At 36.9% G+C, this 24039-nt stretch overlaps 1 protein-coding gene and 1 long non-coding RNA gene across 10 annotated transcripts in view; both read right to left on the bottom strand.

The window, feature by feature from the left end:
• Positions 1 to 24039, bottom strand: part of Nrg3 (neuregulin 3) — a 1038176-nt gene that overhangs the window by 695553 nt on the left and 318584 nt on the right. The window lies entirely within an intron of this gene.
• Positions 12789 to 22183, bottom strand: LOC114702577. Its single transcript, XR_003736011.1, has 2 exons — positions 19128 to 22183; positions 12789 to 14867 (listed from the first exon to the last, which is right to left on the bottom strand). It is a non-coding gene; the product is annotated as an uncharacterized LOC114702577 (long non-coding RNA).

The raw sequence follows: 24039 nt of genomic DNA, 5'->3' as shown, positions 1-24039 counted from the left end.
AAAAGATTGGGTAAAACTCTGAAGTACATAGAGTGCCTGGAGTGCTTGCTGCCATATCACCCATCAAAGACAAAGGTGTGTGTCTGTTACTGTCTGGATCTGAAGTTTTCCTAAAAGGCTCATGTGTTGAAGGCTTGGTTCTCAATATAGGCATATCAGAGAAGAGCTTGGGGAGAAGTTAGCAGACCAAGATGGTACTAACCTCATCAGTGCATTAATCCATTGATTGATTCATAACAGTGGGATTAATAGAGGGAGTCCAAGCAACAGACAGGGGCATACTTAAAGGAACTGTCTCTGGAATGAAGCCTTGGAAAAGAATAGCTTATCCCTACCTTGTCTCACTCACTCTTCCTCCACTTCTCTTTTCTATGAGGAGGTGAGCACTGACCTTTGCTCCAATACCTTTTTGTTGCCGTGGAATTCTACCCAGATTCAATGACACTTAGTAACATGTATTGACACCTCTGACATTCAAAGTCAAGTTTCTATGTTCTCCTTCTCATTTGATCATCTCAGGCCTTTGTTACAACAACAAACACTGGTTAAGATCCCTAGTGCATGTCTACCATTATGGATTTTCACAAGTTCTTGATTTTTCTGAAATACTGATCAGAACACCAAAAAGTCCTCCACACTGGCTACAGAAATGGCTCCATGTTTACAAGCACTTACTGCTCTTACACAGGGCCTGAGTTCAGTTCCCACTACACATATGGTGCCTCACAACTACTGTTCTAGGGGATCCAACACTTCTGTGCTCTGCAGGCTTCTAAATGCATATGGTTCTCATACAGACATGTACCCAGGCCCACAAACATACACATAAAATAAAATAAATATGTTTCAAGCCCTACACATGATTAAATTTCCTCAGCTTCTAGAAAAGCATTGAAACTAAGAAACACTTTTCCATACAAAGGAGTAAGCCATCTCTTGTGAAGAAGACTGAGCTCAGAGAAGAAGCTCAGACAGATTTCACTATCGTCAATATCTTCAGTATCCAGTTTCCTGAAGGAACAAATGGGGTGCTGGGGACATTATTTTGTTGTCTGATTCTGTTAAGCTGAAAGTCCACCTGGTTAAATGTTTTAAGGTATATACATGAGAGAGATCATAAGAAAAATTATAAATCGTGTGCTCTATTTGGGAACACCATTACAGCCTAATCAAAATGATTCAGGGTAACTAAACAACAACCAAATAAAATGTAGGTTTTGACAGACATATAATGAAATAGAAAGAAAAGCCCAGTGGAACACAAGCCTGGCTTGCTGGCTAGCCAGCCTTGGGGGGGGGGGTGAGTTCCAGGTTCAGTGAAAAAAAAGCTTGTCTCAGGGAACTGAAGTTGACAGTGATAGAGCAGGACATCATAAGTCCTCCTCTGGCCTCCAGACATGTGTGCATGGGATGCGCATACACACAAACACCACACAGCATACACTAATGAAACATTAACTATTTAATTTAAAAGGAGACAATGGAGATAATGAGGAGGTCTCATGAGATGAAATATGCCAGAAACAATCACACACTCTCGCTCAGCATGCTACAACAAAATACTAAAATAGATAAGTGAAAACAGCACCAAGGAGACAGCACACAGATACTCCTCTATCCACTGTAAACACTGCACAGTGATTATACCTTAACAAGTAAAAATGTGGAGGCTACAGTCCTATTCTAAGAACTCTCCTATGGAGTTTACCAGGACTTTGCACAATTAATCTTACTCAGCTGGGAAATATTCCAAGTCTGTATTATAATAATCATGGTTTACCACGGGCATGGAACACAGCCTGGTATATTTGCTCTGCTTATGAACTTAACTCTTTTGTTGTTGTTGTTGTTGGGTGTGTGTGTTTTGCTTTTAATTTTTGAGGCAGCTTCTCTCTATGTATCTCTGGATGTCCTACAATTTGTGCCTATTATCCTGCCTCTGCCTTCTGATTTCTGGGAATACAGGTATGTGCTATCACATGCAGCCCTTCATACTAAGTTTGTGATAGTTAAAAGGGAGCAACAGTAACTCCAAACCATGCTTTAAGCCTTTTTATCTATCAGTCTTTAACTTACACAGCATTCATTGGTAACAAGAGTAGAAATTTGTTTGTCTTTTGTTCTTAAAGAAACAATGTTGTTATTGCAAATTATAATCAATGGACTTCATAATATTATATTTACATCTTCCTCATCTCACTTGATGCTTTCTCTCCTATTAATATTGAATATATTTTAACCAACATTGAACCTTCTTTCTATAACACATTTAAAATAAGAGCTTATCACTAGTTCATCCATAATAACATCACAGGAGGTGCAGTGATAGAATCATCAATGTTATTTTTCTGTATACTAATACTAATACTAGTACATCTAATACTAATTTTTAATAGAATGAATAATAGTGGGAGCCAATAGTGAAGTGAGCATGTTTATATCATTTTCATTTGTTTTAGAAGTCTCTGTATGGGAGGCCTCCAGGCAGTGGAGCCGGGACCTGTCCTTGGTACATGGGCTGGCTTTTTGGAGCCTGGGCCCTATGCTAGGACACTTGATTCAGCTTTGGTATAGGGAGGAGGGGACTGGACCTGCCTTGGCTGAGGCAGTGGAGACCTTGCATTGGAGGAGGTGGGAATGGGGGTGAATTGGGGGGGGGCTTGGGGGGGGAGGAGGTATGACAGGGAAATCCATGGCTGATATGTGAAATTAAGCTAATTATAAAATAATTTTTTTAAAAAAGAATAATATCAAATGAAAAAAAGAAGTCTCATATGTTTCTGCATTAAAGGTAAAGTTCATTGAAACACTTTCTGTCTCATGTCAAAAGAAACCTTCATTCCTGGTAGCTATCTATTTATGATGAATAGCTGTGAATTTTTATCAAGTCTTCCCTTAGCAATTGAGATAGTGACATAGATTTTTACAATGTTTTCTTTTGACAGATTCTGTAGAAGAATAATTTCCTGGCATAGTATTGTCTCATCATTTCAGGTTTATATCCCATAGGTTCCAGTAAATGAGGCTGCTTATATCTTGCATTCTCTTGGTTAGGATTGGTGTGGCTGTCTCCATTCGTTGACTTGTTCAACCAGACATTTATGAAGTACCCTTACTACAGAGAATTGTTTCTGAGTGCTGCAGAAGTCCGAAACAGAAGAGTCACTGTTGTCAGAAAACCACAGTTCAGTTTGTTTGCAGAGTAGATGTGAGCATGGTCAGAATAGCACACACTGAGCTTTAACATGTTTTACTTTTCTTTTTAAACATCAAAAATTTTTATTGATAATCCAGATACAAAATGCTTTACTTAAAATAGACAACATCCTTACAAAGGACACAGCATGGTGCTATCACCAGTGAACTCTTAATCTAAGAGAAGAAGGCAATTCCAAGACCATACTAATAAAACACTCAACCAAACTTTATTAGAAGCCTCATAATATCTAGATTAAATTATCATTTAAGAGCTGAGAGAATGGAAATGAAGCAAATGTCTAAATGCTGTTGTTTTAGGTTTATACCCTTATGTATTAGAATAAAAATGCAATTGTTCTGTATTGTAGCTCTGGCAGCATACAATATAAGGAAGTCTGGTCTCATTTAGAAGAAATCCCTAGAAATATGATGTAATAGTTCATCTGATGAAAAACAGAGGATCTGGAAAGAAACAAGAAAATGATAACAATAACTACAAAACAGCCCAGAGAGGCTGATAGTAAAGATCAGACTATATGGCTATGAAGTTATGGAGAACAGATAACATTGAGATGATAATTTTTATAATAAAGCACTAGGAACTATAGGAAATGGAATATTGATAAAAATGATCACATAATGTGTTTCTCCCACTTTACTAATTGCTTCTTCAACTCTTATATTTCTTTCAAAATAAATTATCTCACGTGGACTTAATTACTATGTCTCCTTAATTTTTAATTCATGAGGGCTGATCAACTTTTAGGGGTTGTACACTGTTATTATTCTCTTTGGCTATCTTAAACAGTCTTAGCTTAAAATGTCAGAAAGAACATGGTCTCCAAACAATTTAGCCCAAAATTAAAATACAATGGAGTGAATGAAATGAGCTACACAATCAACTAGAAAAGGGAGAGTGAGATGTCAAGATGGTAACAGTAGAAAATCACATTATGACTCTATTCTGGGGATACCAAAGAATAAGACTGATGCCAAGAAACTAAATGACCAAATTAAGATATTTGCCTAGAATTAAGCAAGAGGAATAAGATAGAAATGATGGATATGTAAACCAGAAAAAAGAAAAAGCTCACAAGTGCTGTCTTGTTACTATTAAAGGAAAGCCTCATAACACAATGACAGAAGAGGAAATATCCCTAATCATAAATTTTATCCATTTAAGGGATGTCCTTCAAGAAGCAGCCTCACTTTGGGTTATTCTCTTCTGTGTCTCCAACAGCAATGATCCAGTGTTGAAGAACCTAAATCCTCTGTCAGTTCCTGAGACTCTGCCCTGGGTACACCTTGTATTCTCTCTTCAGACTTGATGGCATACCCAGGTCCTCCACACAACTTAGGCTCCTTGCTTCTAGGATATCCTACAGATATTCTTAGCTCTTACCACAGTCCATATCAGCCCTGATTTATTCAACAGCTGGATCCGTTCTCTTACTATACTACATGATTGGCTCTGTGCAGAGGCAGTGAGATGTTTACCACTCTATCCTAAAACAACAAGAGCATTTAGGCAAGGACTTAAAGCAAAGGAAAAATTATTTTCATTGATAAACATAGAGGACTCTGAAGTAGTCCTTGACATAAAATATAATGGACTGAAGGAAGGAACACCACACATCTGACTCAAATGGAAAGCCTCCTGCTCTAGCATGGAAGCTCTTAATAGACAAAACAGAAAGTATGCAGGAGAAGAAAGGTGCCCCACTTCACATCCCAGAACTGCAAACATCAGTACAGAGCAGGGTGGCTTAGGCTACTTTGAGGGCTGGTGGATACAAAATCACCAGTAGATGGGATCCATGTGAATAGTTAACTCTTGGAGAATGGGAACTTCCAGAGAGTGGTTTAGTGGTGACAATTGACAGCTCAGTCAAACCCAAGCTCTTGCCCTGGTCATGGTTATGATCTTCCATAGTGTCAGCTAAAATAGTTCCTTCAATGGTGTCCTTGATTTGGTTAAGTAGAGATTTTGGTGAATCTGCAGGAATTGAGTTATTTTCTGTTTTTTAGGGACTTGTTAATATTTTTCAATATAAAATATTCTGTATCTTTAACCTTGTTATTATGTTATATTTTGGCTGATTTGATGCATATTATGCAGAATTAAGTCCAATTCCTCTCTCTTTGCATATAAAATGAATGAAAGAACCCTGCCAAGTTTCATGAGCCTTAATTTGCTAGGTCAGAAGAACTGGGAGAGACAGCTGGATGCTAGGGCCCGAAGGCTGTATTTTGTGAACATTAGAAATTTTTATGTTGATAATGTGACCAGAAGGAAGTTGAAAAGTAGAAACACAGCAAAATCTAATGCGTAAAACATAAATTTGGAATGATTGTTTTTGACTTTTACATTTTCTAACCAGTTTTCTTTTTTAAATTCTTCTCCCTTGCCATTTTCTTTCTTTTTGGCAGTGAGTAGAATTTAAGCTTAAATTTATATCTGAGGAAGAACGACATTTCTGTTCTAAATCAACCCATTCCACACAGAGCTCTCATCATTGTACAGATATTACGTGTGATGCATAGGGAAAAGAATTTCCTTTGGCACAGTCTCTTACCTCCCATCCCTGTGTGCAAGACAGGAAAGGAGTCAGAAATATCAAAGCTAAATTTCCAGTCTGGAGGCACTTACAAATTCCTGACTTTCAAAAAATATTAATTACAGATTTTTTTTTCTACTAGAATTTCCAGAATCGGTAGACAACTCAATTGAGACTTCTAACATATCAGCTCAGGGTCTGCCATACTCTGCCTGGCCTCTCCCTCCTGATTTTGTAGGGCAGAAAATTTCTTCGGACAGAGTTTTCTTAGGAGAAAATTTTTTCTGTACTTATCTTCCAGGGGTCCCAATGCTGATTTATCTGTGGTCTACTGTCTGAAACAACACAACTATCTCTGTGTTCTGTGTCTGTACCCTCCCTTTCCTCTGCTAATTATCTCAGATTTTAGTCAGTATTGTCCATTTTTTCTATGAAGGGTTTTTAAGTATTTTAAAGCCAACATTTACAGGAAAACATGGGCTTAACATCTTAAGATGTTATTGATTAAATGCAGGTGCTGCTAGAGCCAAAGACCTGGATGTAGTTCCTAGCACCTAAATCCAAATCTACAGCTCACGACTGCCTGTAACTCCAGTTCCCTGGGGGTCTGAATTTCTCTTCTGGCATCTTCAGGAAGCTGAACTCATATAATGCAATACATACATGGGGATCCACACACATACACAGAAGAAATTAAGTAAATCTGTAAAATAAATAAAAATTTACAAGTTGACATTTTTTTTTTTTTTTTTTTTTTTGGTTTTTCGAGACAGGGTTTCTCTGTGTAGCTTTGCACCTTTCCTGGAGCTCACTTGGTAGCCCAGGCTGGCCTCGAACTCACAGAGATCCGCCTGGCTCTGCCTCCCGAGTGCTGGGATTAAAGGCGTGCGCCACCAACACCCGGCACAAGTTGACAATTTAATATGGTAGCATGGCATACTCAAAAGTTTTGGGACTGAAGTGTGGTTGAAATACTTAGGCTATGCTTAAAATTATTAAAACGTATTTCTAATCAGGGCTCTCTATTCACAGATTCCAATCTTGCCTTCTGTGTAGTGCCCCAATTCCTCCAGGATAGCTAGAGATTCATCTTCTGAGAAGCTATGCAATATACTTGATTTCAATTTTCTATTAGAAATAAAAACTTGAAAGCATTCTAAGCTGCTATCGAGTCTAAACTTAAAGACACAAGAAATTGACACTTTCTCCATCCTTTTCCCAGCTAAAATTTCCTAATTTGTCTTTGAGATAGCCAGTACCAAATCTTTATACTTACTACATCCATGGGAACATGGGCAGTTTAGTTGGTTATCTTCACAAAATAGTTTACAATGTTCAGACCAAGGAAAAGAGTTATACAAGCTCTTAGCCACTTCTAAGAGTGTGCATGGTATAGAAAAAATCATAATTTCAGTTGCTTTCTAGTGTGACAATAATTGCATAATTTTCATGTGTGTGTGTGTGTATGTGTGTGTGTGTATGTGTGTGTGTGTGTGTTTCTGGATGACTTTGGTGTTCATGAAGTTTTTCTTTTGTCCTCAATGAATTCATATATTTATTGACCTTTCTTATGAAAGTCATGCATTTTCATATATGTTTTTTGTATTCTTTCAATTCAGTGTCATTATATACATTTGTATCTTTCATTCTTCTAATTTGCAACACTGTGGTGAAATTTTGTGAGGACAATATTATTCATTTACTATTAAAAGGAAAATCATTTTGGATGACTCTGCACCCATGGATATTGAGACAATGGAAGCACGAGAACCAATGACTACGCTGGAGTATTTGGGATAGATAAAACATTTGCAGCAATTGAAGTAACAGAAGTATTGTATGTATATATTAATCGTCAAAAATAACTGTGCAGAAAGAAATTCTAATTTGGGTCACAAAATGCAAAAAACTGATATGTGCTTTGCCAATGTGTACCTTATAAGTAAATCTTATAGGATTACCTTAATCAATAATAGATTTTTTTTTGCGGGGGGGGGGGCGCGGGGATTCGTTGTGGTTTGCTTAGTAGTTTTATGACAAGGTCTTGACTTATCTCAACTTGTGATTCATCTACTTGGGCCACCCAAGAGCTGAAATTTCAAGCATGGCCACTTCACCCAGTTTGTTGTTTTCTCTTTCTTCCTCGCTGTCATCTCTGTACTGGTTTTAGTCACATATTGCATTCTGATTACTCACTCTTCCCAACTTTTCATATCTTTCTCCCTGCCAACTAACCCATCTTTTCTTCCTTACCAGCCCCTTTCCCCTATTCATGACTTTTAGGATTTTTCTGTTTACCATTTAGTGTAAACAGGGTCTTCTTTGTGACTACTGGATGTGAATTATGTTTTGGAACTTCTTGGGGTCACCACTGGGTACATAACTGAAGGCAAGTGTTTATTTTCCTCCTGAGTATTTCAAAATTGTTTACAGTTAGAACCAGTGAGTATCAAATTATGATTATTTTTCCCAGTAAAAAGCATTCGACAGCATTTGGAAACTGGCTTTTATTTTATGATTTTTTTTTGGGGGGGGGTCATCAAGTGGTCTATGCTGCTATTGGCATCCAATATGCTGAAACCAGGGATAGGAGTAAACAGCTAACTATGCAGAGGGCAGCCCCGCACCGGAAGTGGTATTCAATCCACTTTGAATCAACAATCAACATTGTTGAGATTGAGAAATCCTTCTTTGTATCATTGTCACTAAGAACATATTCACATTTACTCCTGGTTATTCAGAATGAGACTTTGAGTTTTCTTCCTCTTCATAGTCTAGGAAGACCCAGAGTTTTATAAATGCTAGGCAAATGTTTTATAAATAGACTATATTTTCGAGCTCAGAGATGTTCTTTGATGTAGTATGTTTCATTAATATATGTGCAGGACCATTTCTAACTCGTTTCATGCCAACACAAATATTACAAGGAGCATTTAAAGATTCAATTAGAGGAAGAATTATGATAAGGAGCATAGCCAGATATTCAAACTAAATAAATAACATTTTGAAGATTCCCAGAGACACTTCCATTATTGTAATCTAAGATGAAGTCCTCAACCTCTCTGGATTAAATCAATTTATGAATCACTCTTCTATCTCTCCCTTTCTAGCCATTATTTATAACACTGTGTCCAGATATGAGGTTTAGAAATACTTACTAAACATTTATTCAAAACCCAATAAATCAATATGTGCAGAATATATTAAAGAAGCCATGAGATGGTTCTCTAAAATGAAAAATAACTAATGCAAAAATTCAGAAGAAATATTCACAAACACCATGAAAATCCTTGCAGAACAAAGAACTTAGAGGAGCAATAACAGTGACTGTAAGTGCAAGACTGGGAAAGATGTCAAAATATAGCTGCAGTTCAAAATAGAATGATTACTTAAGACAGTATGTTGTGCTGTTGTATTTCCCAGAGTGTTTCCCATAACTGCATAGTCAAGTATCACTACACTCCCTACCATTATAAGTAAGATTACAAAATGATGCTTATTGGATCAAAACACATTTTAAATGCTAGCTCCATGCTCAAACCCTATGTGTAACCTTGATTGAAGTAATAAATTAGGAAAATATTTCTCTGATAAAGACTCATCATGCAATTTTATGCTATTAAATTGTATGAAACACAATCTGAGTTCTTATGCAAAAAAAAATTATACTATCATTATTAATGAGGACCTCATATTTACCTCCATTTTTGTGTGACAGAGAAGAGGTGACATCTCACTTGTTGATGAGACAAAGGAATCACTCATTTGTATTCATTGATTTTAGCTGATCAATCTTTCCCCGAGTATAATTTCTTTGAGTATTTGAGATTATACATTATGAGAATGAGAAAAGGATACTCTAGAAAAATATTAAGATCCAAAAAGAGAATGAATAAATTAGATAATAAAGAGAGCAGGCAGAGTAAAAAATAGTGAGTCTGTATTGAAATAGAAATGAATTGCATTAGAAAGTAAAATAGGATACACATTTTAAGAAATACAAAACTAACAAAAGATGTTACAGGATGGAATTTTAATGACATCAGTTCCTAAGCTTGGATTGTGTCTTGTATATTCTCACTCTTCATTTCCACAACAACTCTCAGAAGGAAGTATGATGTTGGGTCCTGTTCCCAAATGTGCTCAGTTGTAGAGTCCTGCAGAAGCCAAGCTACTTTCACAGAGTGTTCTGTGTTGTTAGAGGACCCACTCCATGTCAAAACTTGTGGAAAATACAGGCACAACATTATTCTGTTGAACTAGCATGGTAACCTGCTGAAATAGACACTGAGCGAGTAAGCAGTGTGCCCATATCAGGAGTTAGGTCAGTTACTTTCAACAGCAATCCCTCAAAGGCATATTAAAACACAGATTTCTTTCTATACCCCCATCATATCTGATGAAGTATGGATGAAGCAGGGTATAAGAGTATTTCTAGAGAGTGCCAAAGTGATGCTAAGGTTATAAATCAAATAGAAGAATATGTCAGCTAAGGATCAGCTAAGAGTGAGTCTGGATATTCAGGCTGTAATGTGCATACTTTTTTAAAAGAATATTTTAATTCATTTTACATACCAATTACAGATTCCCCTCTTCCCTCTTTTTGCTGCTCCAGCCTCCTCCCCCCCAAACTAACTCCCATTCTCTCCTACAAGAAGGTAAGGCCTCCTATGGGGAGTCAGTAGAGCCTGGTACATTCAGTACAGGCAGGTCCAAGCCACTTCCCTCTGACTCAAGGCTGTTTAGGGATTCTGTGAGCAAAAGGTATCAAGATCATGATGGGGAAACCTACAAAGACTACCAAACCAAAATACTGGGAACTCATGAAATTTAAACCAACACTTGTGGACCCTCCATTGGACTGAACTAAGTCGCCCTCTGCATAAGCAAAACAGTTGTGTAGCTTGAGCTGCTTAAGGAGCAATGTGCATACTTTTTAGTACTGCCTTAAGGGACCATCTGATATGTGGCCAAAGATACATATGAAAAAGAAAAAGAGAGAAAACCAAAACTCAGTGGGCTAAACCTTGTCATGTAGAGTAAGAGCTGTTTTATTTCTAGACTTTTCTGGCAGATTTGGTTTCAAGATAAGTTTAATGAAGAATCACTTTTAGTTGAAAAACAATCTGATCACAGACTTCTTTCTTTGATTATCTTAAATCAAGGTGATCAGCATAGCTTTCTAAGTTCAGATTCTTCCATTTGAGAAATCTCTAGGGATATGAGAAATTTCTTACATTAAGGGTTAAATCTGAACAAATATTAGAAAACCTGGTTTCTAAGATGGAATTTTCATATTAATTTTCTTTTTTAAAAAACTGAAACACAGCAGCATATTACTTTTTTCTTCAGGTTTTATTTTTTTCCAATTTTTAAATAAAAAGTAAGAAAATAAAATATAATAAGATAAATCAAGACCATCACATTGAAGTTGGACAAGGCAAATCAAAAGAAGGAAAAAAAGCCCTAAGAGAAGGCACAAGAATTAGAGACCCACCCATTCATACTTTCTGGAGTTCCATAAAAAGACTAAACTCAAAACTATAATATGTAAACAGAAGACCTGGTGCAGACCTGTGTAGACCCTGTGCTTGCTGCTTCAGTCTCTGTGAGTTCACATGAGCTTTACACAGTTGATTTACAAGTTGATACCTTGTTCTCCTGGTATCCTCCGTTCCCTCTGAGTCTCACACTCCTACCTCCTCTTCTGTGGGGTTCCACATTGTGGGTTCTAGGGAATGAATCTGCATCATCAGGATTGATGGCACCTTTACTGAGCCAATTCACCAGTCCCAAATAACAAAATTTTTTTTAAAAAAATTATAAAACAAAGAATAATTGTTTCATGCATAGGATGATGTGCCTAGAAATCTATCCACTTGATAGAGGAATGGATAACCTTGAAAGTCAAGTCCTGCTCATCCATGCATGATGTAATTTATTCAGAACACCACACAGCTTGTCACAGAAATGGCTGGACAAACATCAACAAAGAATGTGTCAGCAGAAAACTGTTAAAATTCAAGTACACACATATGAAACAATCAGAGTTACAGTGTTTATCATTGATGACAAACAAATAGATTTTGGATTGGGATGATAAGAAGTGGGATATCTGCTATCTAGCTTACAATGCTTGGAGGACACTGCAGAAGGCAGGGCAGGGTGGGACTTGAAGGCAGATGTGTGAATAGCTTATGCAATCTAAAGCCAAAAACGTTATCTCTAAACCATACTGTTCTACCTGCCACCCCTGAAAAAAATCCTGCGTTCCAAGTCAATTTTGATTCATGGTCAATTTTGCTCAGCTGACCTATTATTAAATGCATCTGTTCTGGAAATACAGTAAATTATTTCTCATAATTCTTCATGCGTCTTATTATCAGAGCTAAAAAGCTTCTGGCTTAATGAAATTTTACTGGACTTGAAAAAATTAATTTATATCAGTGCAATGATAAGTGCTGGAAATACACACATTATTAATTAACTTGGCATTACTAGGAAATTGCATAGGTATAAGTACTTAACTGGCATTTGCTGTGTTAGGTGAGTACAGAGGGTGAATGACCTTCAGCGGGGTGGATGAGGAGACAGAGCAATGTCCTCCCTAGAGAAAGCAGGAAGTGCATTTTTCACTGTCACTGCTTAGATATTCAAAAAGCATCTAATAAAACTTATGAAGAAGGTATTGTCAGATATTATAAAGTTCTGTCAAAAATAAGGACAAGGGATTATGGAATAGGATTGCTCCTATCAAATGTTCTCCCCATTGAGGACACAGAGTGGACCGACCAGGGAAGGCCTACTGGCAGCTGTGTCTAGTCTCCCTTCTTGATTATAAAGTCCTCCAAGGCTTCAGAGTGTCTTGTCTATTCTGGAGATTTAAGGCATGATCCACCCTCAAAAAAGTAAAAGAAACCCAGGTACTACTATTGCTTTGGTTCCAGCCTGCTGAATCCTAATGACAGATAACCAGCATGAGCAGAAGGGATCCTCAGTGATACTTCTGGTCTGTGCTTCTGGACATCACTATCTCCACAGCTATCTAGAACAGTGGCAGCTTCTGAAAAATTGAGTCGATTCATCCACAGAGTCTGCTAATTCAGAGTGGCTCAATGAAAAGACATCAAGAACCATAGGCCTCAACAATGGATCGATCCTGCAATGGAATTCACCAGCTTTTGGAGTGGCTCACCTCCAGATTCTTGCTATTTGAAATGAAAAGCAAACAAAATCAAAACATAGGGAAGTTAAAATGTTGCTTTAAATTCACATGCTGTTTTCTGTTTCTGGAAGCAGCCCAATAATATGAGGTTACTGAATAGTAAGACCTGGGGCCAGTTCAGACTTCTGTCACACTCTCACTGAACCTGCCCCTTAGACATAAGTGAGTTCAGACATTGTTCTGATCTGACCTGAGCGCACAGATTCCTAAATTTTATCAACCTGAGAACAGTATGCAGTACCCAGAGCATAAAGCCTCCAAAATCTATAGGTCTATGTGTAATGACTTTTACATTATATGAACCCTTTGGGATGTGAAGAGACAATTATAGGCATCACAATACAGTCATTTTCCAATATTAATTTTAGTGGTTTATAGATTATGTATGATTTAAAGTGCACACAAGATGTTTCTACTGTTATTTATATCTATATTATAAGAGAAATACACCTAACTGGATTTTTCACACATTACTATACAAAATGTTGTGTCTTACAAGAGTTTAATGACCATTAATGTGGATGTGTTTGATTGGCATTGGTATGTGGCATTAATTAGTGACATGCTTGCAGGCCTGCATTGTGTTCCAAGGTAAACTTAATTGTTTTTAGTACGCAAGAGTTTGAACCTAGGGCCTTGCTAGGAAAATGATATATCACTGGGCTATCCCTCTGTACTCTTATTTTGAAATTTGAGACGTGGTCTCACAGGTTGCCTAGGCTGGTCTCAAACTCCCTAGGTATCATAGGTGTGCCTTGAATCTGTGAGCCTGCTGTTTCATTGTCTCAAGGAGCTAGAATTATAGATGTATGCCAAGAGGCTGCAATGAGGTGTTTTAATAATATAGAGACATCGTATTAGGCAGTGATTATATCCCACACTCCTCATGACCCCACTAACTGAGAAGATGCAACTCAGTGACAATCCCTTTTGTTATGAAAATATGTTCCTTCGGTGATAAGGAACTTCCATTTCTCTATCTTTGCATTGTTGTAAAAGTCAGTTAGCATGCTTTAAGTGGTAGGAGGCTCAAACTTTGGCTGAAATTAAAGCGCTTAAATTATAATGGGGGAGCTAAAAGATATTGAGTGCTACTGTGTTCTATATATGGGATCTCATTAAACCAGAATAAACTATCCCAATGAAGCAAGACTCCCAGGAAGACAAGCAAGAATTTATGCACAGTGACTTTCTCCTTTGATCCTTTCTCAAAAATATGCATTACTTTGATCCATGTGTGTCCTCTAAAGTTGTGTATACAAGTTGTTGGCGAGCAAGCCTAATGCACTGCACTCAAAATTAGGAGCATGTTCCAGCAAACCCAACTATATCTGTGTAGTGAGTCTGCTTGGATATCTCCCAATACATATGAATTGAGGCTGGGGAATTCCTAGGTCTTATCAGGCAGAGGGCTATGTAACTTCAGCTGAATTTTATTCTAGACTATGCATGGTTCTATAAATTTTGTCAGCTATTCTGCCCAGCTTTGCCCAAGGAATGATAATAGAGCAGCAGTTTACAGTAACACCTGTTTGCTAGCAGGTGAACTTAAAAAAGCACTCATGTCCAGGAAGCTCACCTCAGCTGTGTTGCTCATGCAGCCTCTCTCAGGCTTGTATTTGTACTGTCTAGAGCTGGATCTAGACTTTTCTTGAAAATCCACACAATGAGGGAAGATGAGATAGACATCACTTCAAACATCTTCAGTCTTTTCAATTCCTGAACTTTTCCCCTGGGAGGTCATTTGAACTCTGAAGGAAAAGCAACTAGGACCCAACTCTTAAATGGTTTTATATGTGAGTGGAAATCTCAATAGTTCAAATGTGGGAGAAGGGATTAAAAGCATATCTGACTTTGGTTGGAAACATTCATAATTCACCCCGCTCCTAAAGGAAGAAAAATAAATTAATTCATGACAGGATACCTTGGTTACATTGCACAAATAATCTTACCTAAAATTCATCTCTGAAACACCAGAAGAAGGGGAGGACTATCTGGATGTTAGAAATCTAATAGATATTAACATTCATCAGTTCAATATTTACAGCAGCCTGATTAATTACCTCAAAAGGTCATTTCTGGCAACTAAAAGACTCTTTAACTAAAAAGTATGATATATCTATTACATTCCTCCAAGATACATTGTATTCACCAAAGTCCTTGAAACACAAATGTCAATTTCCTTGCTCGAAGTCTCTGCATTTATACATAGAACACATCCTCTAAAATGATTGTTAATACTTATACATTATTTCTCACAATAATAGGCTCTGTTTTAGGAAAGGTTTATAATTTTCATTTCTATGTTTGCAACATTAAACATGTCGCAGAAATGATATGGGATTGGTTTAAGGAGCTGGCTTCCCTTCTGCTTAGGACTGTCTTTGATTTTTGGCCTCACTGTCCATCTTCTGGCACAGTGAGAAAGCAATTTTCTCCAGACTCAAAATTAGTATTGCATCATGAATTATTCAGCCCAGCACATTGCTTCTTGTGGCACCCCATGCTCCTCCAGCCACAAAGTTTGAAGCCTCCCTTTCATACATTCCCATCTTCACTCAGCCCTCTGCCCTTCAACTCATCCCTCCTCTCAACACAGCAGTACAACAGGCTGGTACCAAGGCACCTGATTGAATTTGCTTTATATTTAAATTTCAAGTCACATAGACACCTTCTAGATGGAGAGCTTCAGAGACAATCACACGAGGCAGGCTGTTTCCACACAAAACAACTCAAATCATTTCTGTGAGATAAGAGCAGATTTTAATAGCTGCATCTTAAAATAGATACATTGAGATAAGTCAGTCAAATCTCAGACATCTAAATAAATCCAATAACCTTGTCTTTATCATCTTTATATTTGCTAATTCTAATGTTCCCTTAAGCATCTTTCCATGCAAATCGATTGTCTACATATGTGTGGCAATATTCACTTTTTTTCCATTTGTTTTTATTTCTTTTCTTTTTTTTCAGGAAAACATTCCTTATGCACAGATCTTGTCTATCATAATCATACTACTTTTTGTATTAAGACAATTGAAATAGAATGATTATATGTTGATTATTGTAGTTAGTTTCTTCTCTCCTTTTGCTGGTTTGTTTGTTTGTTTGTTTGTTTGTTTGTTTTTAGAAACTGGGTCTCCCATAGCCCAAGGGAACCTCAAACTTGTTATATAGACAAAGATGACCTTTTGATCCTCCTGCCTCTACTTGCCAAGTTCTGAGATTACAAGTGTGCACTGTCACATTCAGGTAATTTGGAGTATTTTAAATATATTTTTTTGCTTTTTTTTTTTTTGTCTCAAAGGCTCTTTCTATGAAAATTTCACATAGCCCCCAGTTTAAAGTGAATTAAGACTGAGGGTTAGTATATGCAAATTCATGATATAATAGGAACTAACATTTGTGATACAATGTGAAATTAAGATTTTTAGAAAAATAAATTATAAGAATATAGATGTTGTCTTGGGTTTTTCTGTTGTGATAAAACACTGACCAAGAACAGCTGGGAGAGCATAGCACTTATTTTATCACTAAGTCCATCATCATTGGAAGTCAAGGCAGGAACTCAAGGAAGGAACATGGAAGCAAAACTGATGCAGAGGCCTTGTTCCCTATGCCTTTATCAGTTTGCTCTCTTATAGTATCCAGGAACACCAGCACAGAGATGGCACTGGTCACCTTCCCATCTCAATGATCAACTGATGTAAAACTGATGTATGTCTAGAATTTTTTTCCAATTAATTCCCAAAAACTCATTTATATGGGCCCTATTGAGCTGTTCTTAAAATTTACCTCTGCAATAAAATTAATAAGCTACAAATATATAAACTAGGTACTGATCATTTGATTATACCAATAGCCAAGTTTCATAGGGTAGTATGATAGTTACTTAAAGGTTAGAGGTCCTATTTTTGGGTAAAAATTTTCTAACCACCTAGTTTTAAGGATGGTTATTAAATGAAAGCATCTTCAAAGTGTACACTTTCGCTTTGACATAGATGATCAATGGCAGATATCATTCACTCAGGTTTCTACTCATACCAACTTAATTGTGAGAAGATATGCTTATTTTAAATCATAAAACATGTCATTATTTTAAGAGATTATTTAATATATACATAAACCAGAATATAAATCAATTACAACTTGCTCTGAGGAACCTTGATAGTGGCAAATATATGACACCCATGTTGACCAGTAAGTAGCATGCTACACCGAACATTTTACTGCCACTGTGGAAATTAATTTTCTCTGTATATTACAAGTCCCAGAGTTCATATTATGAGAATCCTTGAATCCCTGATGTCCCACTTATATTTGGTCAGATTACGTGGATGCTCTAGCTTTGTAGTTCTTGATTTACGGCTTGCAGTGTGAGCTTTGAGCTTTAGTCACCAAAGAGTCTTTTCCCTCCCTGCCTTTTTCTCCTTGTCTTTTCTGTATCTTGCCTCTCAGTGTCATATATTTGTAAGAAGAGGAATACTGGTGCAGCCTCCTGGGGTTAGCTGATGGGCAGGGACCATATGCTCCTAAGTTTTTTCAGAAATTACTGTGTGTATTACAATGGCAAACCAACTCCCCCAAACAATTCTAGATAACTTCATACAACGCAGACAGCTTGCTAATGAGCTATGGTGGCAGTTGCCATATTTTAGTAATATTTATTAAATTGTTATAAAGCACGAAAGTGTATTGCTTTGTTTCTTTGTTTCTATGATGAATTAGTTCTAGAAGGTTTTAGTTTTAGAAATAATAATTTGTAATTGACTGTCCTGTAGGGTTTTGTTTTGTTCTTGTATTGATTTTATATCATTTCCCTCTTTTAATAATTATTCAGGACATATTAAAAAGCATTTATATATTTCCTTGCATTTAAAAGAAAAAAATCTCTCTGTGTGTATTTGCTTGTTTTTTTTTTCTTTTTAAAAAGATGTTCAAGCCAATTGTAAGGAATTATGGTGATGGTTGTAGCATAGCTCCTGTGGCTCAGCCTCTACTGAGAGATGAAAAAGGGAGAAAGTAGATGAAGCATCCATGGTAAATATTAAACATGAGAATCTACCTTATTATTATAACTTTACTGGTCATTCCATGACTTGTCAAGTTACCTAATTCAATGTGTTTGACTACAGCAAAACAGAATCCAGGTGTGAGCTTGAGATACCAGTACCATTGTGTTTGAAAAGGTACCATTTTGTTTAATCATAACTTAATCTAAAATTGAAGCCAGAAATGCAAACATGTTATTTATAAATATTGCCTCTCTATAAACAAATCTGTCTAAATATTTTCTAGACAATATTTATCCATGAGGTTTAACCGAATTACATACCTTTCTCACATTTTAGCCTTTCATATATTAAATAATTACATTAACCACTAAAACTTAATACTTTGACCATAATACTTTGACACTAAAGTTTTACAAATATTAAATTGCCAGAAACTGTCAATAGTTTTAAGCTTTATAGCAACTGTTCTTAAAAATGACAGTTTCTTAAAAATTTTTACTTATTTACAAAAAGCAGCAATTGTTAAAATTCTTTGGGAATTTTCAGAGGGCCAGTCCTCAGTCTAAGTAGTGTGAATCTCTTTCTACTTTATAATGAGTCTATAAGGAAGTTAGGCATTAAAACAGAGAAATGGAAACAACAGGCCCACACCTACCTGCTAGTAAATAGTCCTTGTTTGACTACTGAATTCAATGTGCAATAACATTCAGTGTACATTTTCCAACCAGAAACTTGAGATTTCTTTCCAAAATGGGAAATTCTTTTAAAAATTGTTGTTTTATGAGTATGCTGTTCTTGCATGAATGTGCACATTCAGTATGTAGCTGTTGCTCATAAGGCCAGAAGAGGGTGCTTTATCCACCAGAACTGGAGTTAAGGATGGTTGTGGGCAACCATGTGGGTGTTGTGACCTGGATCTGGGTCCTCAGCAAGAGTAGCTCTTCAGTGCCAAGCCATTTCTCCAGCCCCAAGAGATACTCTTCAAAACTTACTACAATTGTAAATTAACATTCTCAGCTGACTCGTACATTCAGGAAATAATACCCATTACACAATAGTCTCTAACTATAATCTGAAAACAACAACAACAAAAGTGTGTTTAGATTATAGCAACCTATAAAGGCCACTTACCCAGCATCTGGCCTGGAAAACCCACCACTTCTCCAACAGCTTCTCTCTGTTTTCACAAGCAATTAGAAAAACAGAAACGTAGAGCTAGAAATCAGTGCACAAGAATAAGAACCTCAAAGTTCAACACAAATCAACACAGCTGTGGCCTCAGAATTGTCTGACCTTAATTTCTGTCTGCCACATAGAATTAATATTATCACATCCAGAATCCAGAATCAGTGAGGAAAATGAAAATAATTGGCAATGTGAACAATGGGAATGACCATATACTTATTAAACTGTTAGGATCTGGTGGAGTAAGGTCAATGATATTGTCTGAAAGAGGACATGCAGAGTTCAGTGATCAGTTCAAACCAGGAGGTATTTCTGAGACAAAATAATAAGCAATAATTGAGAGATGGAATATCTGGAAGTTTAACTTACAGAGGAGAAATCATTGTGGTATCTTGGGGGATGAATGGGTTTAATATCAATTTCTTCCTTATCAAAAGGAGCCTCCACCTTCTTGGCCTCACAATGGAGTCCAAGTAGAGAGAGATACCATGAAAGAAGATTGGAGAATCACTGTGTAGGGTGCTTGTGGTCAATGGAGTTTTAATGAGCCTGTGGAAGATTTGGAACATAATGCTGCTACTGGAACACAGAATCAATAAGAAGTAAAGTATTGTTGAATAATGACTGGGAATCAACTGTATGATCTGCATCATAGTGGCTCTGTAACATTCAATGCCTCCTGGTTCTTTAGTTTAGTTTTGGTAAGGAAGATGAGCATGAATTTCCAAAGCTCTTTCCCACATGTCATGCGCTGTCATTCTGAATTCAATAATTCTGTTCAGAATTTCTTTCTCTAATTCTTCTTACAAAGTGTAAGGATATTGAGTGAGTGACTATGTGAAATCCTGTATTTCTTTCTGAGAGTTCTTGATCTGTCTTCATGACTTTGTACTTTCCTATCTGTATCACCAGGGAGTCTTTCTTTACATAATCTCCCCAAGACTCCTCACACAGGGCTCTACTTCAGACATCACAACAAGATTATATTAATTGAAATTAAAAAAAAAAAAGGAATGACACCTAATGGTCAGGATTCTTTTGGGATTGTTCCTAATTGAAGAAAAATAACCAAGATGATTCAAAATTCTGAGACAGGCTGAATTCATTGATAGTAGTTAGAAAGAAAACTAAAAAATAGATGGATGTGATCAGAAGTGCTAATGCACCTGGGGGTGGTTAAATGCACAAATGATTGCTAAGATTCCTCTATTTCCTTAAACTGCACTTTCAAGTTATTATCTCCATTTCTAGCTGTTTCTTGTATATCTACACTTGTGACATAGCTACAATAGTGTCTGGGATCCAATAGTAACTGAAGAGCACAGAGGCAGTGAGGTCTAAATGACAGAACACAGTAACCATCACAGAGTTTAGAAAGTAGATGAAGAAGTCATAAAGGACAGGACTTTAGAGAAGAAAGAAAACTGACTGGTGATACTAAACACGTACACATCCCATCATCCCCTCATCCTTCTAGGTGGGCATTTTAATCAGGCCTCTAGTCTGCTACCCATTTCAGTTGAAATGAAAAAGATCACTTTGAAAATGAGTAGTCCTTTGAATTTAAATGCAAGTCTGTCCTATCACCCTTGCTTTTGTCTGAAGTCTTGCTAGCTTTGCTTGAACCCTGCAGCAAGCCTCCTGACTGGCCTTCCTGCTCTACTCTTCTCTTTATAGTACATCCTACACATGACTCGCAGATGGTCTTCTCCAGCAAAGCTGCTGTTATTTTCCCATCTGCTCAAAATAGTCAAATTGTTACCAGCTACTCCCCCGTCTTCATCCTGACATTCATGTCCTGCCCAGTGTTCCTCCGACTAACCTAACACTTCCTCTTCTGTGTGGCACTCATCAACTGGGGCTGAACATCTTGTTTGGCACAAATGTGTTTTGGGCTTGGGATTTTTAGGAATGTTGTCTAACAGCAGTCAGTAAATTACACTAAAAGTGTTTTTCTTCTAATTATATCCATCCATGCCATTCATTTATCTTACAAGATGCTTCTTTCTTTGCTTATCAAAGGAGCCATGGGTGAGGGGAAATGCACCACAGCCCCTTTGGTAGGCACCCTGACATTTAAATAACTGATCCAAATTCACCTAGTGAGGCCTGTGGATTCAGTCAGGGCATCGTGACCACAATAACAATTTAGCTTTGAGTAAAAAGACATATGTAATGAGTGATTTTCAAAACAAAAATCTGTGAATTTATTTAGAAGCATTTAACTGTTCTCTGAAAGAAGTAAGAGTATATGAACTTTTTAGAGTGTATGTACTCTGTTCTCTCAAAAGTGGGCAGTGAACCTGGTGTTTACTTTGTCTCAGATATCTTTCTTTAATTTGCCCCCAAAACTTCAGGAGAAAACAAATGAAGACATGCATACTCAATTGGTTGTCCCTTAACTCAACAAGCCAACAATCTGGAATGGCCATGTTCCAATATTCTACTGCCTCTAACTCTAGCACAATGCATATATCAAGCAATACCTATTCTTCAAATATTTGTCCTATCATCATCAACACCTAAATCCCTGCCTTAAGCTAACCAGGTCAACTAATGGTACAGCACTGGCTTTGAAATAAGAGACAATTTATGTTGAGTCCAAGCCATGATTTTATACCTACATGAAATTGGATCAATTGCATAATATATCTATACTCCTATTTCCCACTTTAAGTTAAAAACAATTCTGTATTCCTGATTATGTTCAAAGTAGGTCATCAAAAATAAATCAGTCCTTTCACTTTTCTTTCATCACTGTCTTGATTATAAGTATGCTAATTATTTCCTTTTCCACACTTTGTGACCCCATGTAGCATGACCTATGCCTCTCTTGTTCAAAGACTTAGCAGAATGAAATAAGATTTAATATATGAAACAATGAAAAAAATGATGGAATTTATATTGAAGTTACATTTTATAGAGAGAAGTACTTAAATCCGTGGTTCTCAACCTGTCCATCATGCTTATCAGATATTTACATTACAATTCATAATAGTAGCAAAATTATAGTTATGAATTAGTAATAAAATAATTACATGGTTGGGGGTCACAGGATTAGAAAAGTTGAGAACCACTGACATAAACTGTATGTTTTCCCTTTTATGACAGTTATCTTGCAAAGACATTTGGGCTGCTCACTTTTTATGATGGCCAGGGTTTTCTATCACTAATCTTTCATCTGTGAAAATCTCCTTCTCCAGTGTGTGCTGAAAGTTTCAACTGAAAGTGTGACCTCCAAAGAACTACTTGGAGCCTTCTCAATATAGTGCTCATTACATTTTAAAAAATTATCTGTCTCCATTAGGATGTTCTCTATTGCCAGGACCTGGAAAATTTGGGAGATTTAAATAACACAAAAGGAAGAATAGACAGTTTGAAACAAAAATGATTTCAATAAACTGCTCATCTTATTTGACACCAAAATCATTAAATAGTAATGTTCTATTGCCTTCATTTGGTCTACATGCCATGAAGATCCTGTTAACTGCTATGGCTATCGCTCTGTATGGTGTGAATTTGTTGCTTTGAATGGTTGATGAATAAAATGCTGATTGGCCAGTAGCCAGGCAAGAAGTATAGTATAGGCAGGACAAGAAAAGAGGAGAATGCTGGGAACAGGAAGACTGAGTCAGAAAATGTTGCCAGCCGCCACCACCAGGAGAAGTAAGATGTAAAGATACTGGTAAGCTACGAACAATGTGGCAAGGTATAGATTTATAAAAATGGGTTAATTTAAGATATAAGAACTAGATAACAAGAAGCCTGCCACAGCCATACAGTTTATAAGTAATATAAGCCTCTGTGTGTTTACTTGGGTCTAAGAGGCTCCAGGAGCCTGGTGGACACAGGAAAACTTCAGCTACAATTAACTTTTGTCCCTCTCACCATGGAGTCTAGATTTTCATGAGGCTACTCTAATTCAGGCTGTTCTAAGTATAATCATGCTTAAATGTTGCCAGGCTAAGTATTTCTAGCTCTGATTACAAACATACAGTTTAGCTACTTCTTTATGCTTCATTGAAACTAAATTTGGCTTAGTTGAATATAAGGTCCATGAATTTTATCCCTATCACTGGCACTGGGACTTGGAGATTGCAATATTTTCCATGAAATTCTCAAATGTGAATTGTATTAGTCCTAGCTCATGAAGGATCCTTCAGATTTACTTTGAAAAATGGGGAAAGAGAAAGAAAGCATACTCCTGGTCCCATTCTTAAATCTACCATGGGACAAGCTCTATGAGTTGGGCTAGTCACTTAAGTCTCTGTCCTAGCAGTTCATTGAGTTTGTTGTGAGGAAAGGATTTATTCTTCCAATAGTGTTAGAATTTTGACTCCTCCTACTTCCTTTTCTCTTCATTCATTGTGAAAAGTATCAGCTTGAGTAATTCCATCACTTGGCCTGTATCCTAGTCTTTCTTCCTGTCCTTGTATTAGCTGAAATCACATACAAAGTGTAGTCAATGAGGGATGGGTAGATTTCTCACTAGGTAAACAGCTTGCTGTGTGAGTGTGAGTACTTGAGTTTGGGTACCAAGAACTATGTAAAACTAGACTCAGTAACAGGTATCTGCAATACTTCTGCCTCTATAGGGAGATATGAGGTGAAGATGGGAGAATCCATGAACACTTAAAGGCCACCTAGCTTAGTGCAAATAGGGACAAAGAAGGGACTATGTCTCAAAAAAAGTTGTAGGTGAAGCTCAACCTCTAAAGTTTTCTTTGGAACAACAACACAGCACTGAAGTTACATGTCCATGCTCACATATATGGATAGGCAAATAAATAAAATACTTCATTTATATTCATACACATAAAATATTAGAGAGTACAGTCAATAATTCCACTGAAGAACT

The sequence above is a fragment of the Peromyscus leucopus genome, chromosome 9 (assembly GCF_004664715.2).
Source record: "Peromyscus leucopus breed LL Stock chromosome 9, UCI_PerLeu_2.1, whole genome shotgun sequence".
Taxonomy (NCBI): Eukaryota; Metazoa; Chordata; class Mammalia; order Rodentia; family Cricetidae; genus Peromyscus; species Peromyscus leucopus.
Note: the sequence above shows the minus strand (reverse complement) of the source record. Positions and strands in the feature narration are given on the sequence as shown.